The sequence below is a fragment of the Orycteropus afer genome, unplaced genomic scaffold, assembly GCF_000298275.1.
Source record: "Orycteropus afer afer isolate SDZICR_OR568_19922 unplaced genomic scaffold, OryAfe1.0 scaffold00098, whole genome shotgun sequence".
Lineage (NCBI taxonomy): Eukaryota > Metazoa > Chordata > Mammalia > Tubulidentata > Orycteropodidae > Orycteropus > Orycteropus afer.
In genome coordinates this window covers 4,335,537-4,337,065 of record NW_006921685.1, presented here as the reverse complement: position 1 = coordinate 4,337,065, position 1,529 = coordinate 4,335,537, and the positions used below count along the sequence as shown (strand labels likewise).

General features: G+C 41.8%; 1 protein-coding gene across 1 annotated transcript in view; it reads left to right on the top strand.

Annotated features, from left to right (window-relative positions):
* The window catches only part of LOC103198601 (UDP-glucuronosyltransferase 2A3), an 82,984-nt gene that overhangs the window by 50,719 nt on the left and 30,736 nt on the right, over window positions 1-1,529 (top strand). The gene's annotated exons all lie outside the window — the stretch shown is intronic.

Genomic DNA, 1,529 nt, shown 5'->3' with positions numbered 1-1,529 from the left:
TCCACAAAAGAGTGTCTCTTTTCCCAGGATGTCCATAAATATACTGGAAGCAGGCTACACCCCTAGGGAAACTCCCTTTCAATGGATTGGCTGCTCAAAACATATACATATGATCCTGTCATTGGAACAACCCACATCACAATTGCTTAAACCAAACAGAATTGTGGTCCAACCAAGTTGACACACAGCTCCAACTATCACATCTTCTCACTTGCTTTGGTCATGTGGTCAAAAAGGACCATTCCCTGGAGAAGGATATCATGCTTTTCTGGTTACCCAGTGCCACTCTGACAGGAATATACCACAAGTGACATGTCATTAACAAACAAGAGTTTATTTTTACAATTTGGAGGCTATAAGTCCAAGTTCAAGGTGCCAGGCTCTAGGGGTTGGGTGAAATCCCCTCAGCCTTGGGCCTCAGCTCTGCCTCCAGCTCCCAGGCCACTGAAGCTTGAGGCTTTTCTTCACTCAGACAGCTGCTGGCTGCTAAGGCTGCCAAGCCCAAGGTTGACAAGTAAAATGGCACAGTCCCAATATCACCAAATCACATGGCAGGTCATTAATTTAAGTCCATTGTAAGTCCCAAGGTCAGTAGAGCATGGCAGGCTGCTGAACAATGACACAGACAGCTACATGCAGGGTCCAAGTGTGTCATAAGCTAGAGACCAACCATTCCAAAGGTTTCTTCTTATATACAGGAAGCAGACCATATTCCCTAAAGCAGCTACTCAGCTGCTCACAGTAGATTCCACCATGGAATTGATTACCAGTCTCATCATAGGGAATAACACATCCAGCTGCCCAGCCACTCAATCAGGCCCAGCCAAGTTGGCACACAAACATAACCACCACACATGCTTAGTAAAGTAGAAGAAGGTCAACAAAAAGGAGATAGCACTCAAGATGGTTTGACACAGTGGCTGCAATGATGGGTTCAAGTATAACAAGGATTGTGAGGTTGGTGCATATTTTGTTCTGTTGTACACAGGGTCACTGTGAGTTGGAGTCAACTCGACAGTACCTAACAACATTTCTCATCAGTCATAAGAATTCTGATTTTATGTTTTCTATTCAGAACTAACATCTTTTTTGGCTAACCTTATCTAACCTTGCTTTACCAATATACATTTTTAACCCTTCACTTTCCTTTTACTCCCTTTACTCTACAGCTCAATTCTAATTTAGATGCCAGAATAGTTTTATTAAAGGACAAATAAGATCATGTTCTGAACATGGCTTGAAATCTTAACAGGACATCTTTCCATGGAGATTAAAATTGAATCTAAACCATTGCATTAAAGATTCCCCAAGGCCTCTTATTTTAACTCATATTTTCCTCTTTTGCACTGTTCCTGTGTCTCTGCTTCACACATATGGCCATGACCACTTACGTGACCATGATTTCCATGTCCTCATGCTTTTCCTTATGTTTTTCCATCTCCCTTGAGTATCTTCCTTTGCTTCTATGCTCAATTCAAATGTCTCTGTCTATTCAAGAGTTTTATTCTAATCCTTTTCACAAAGGAGTG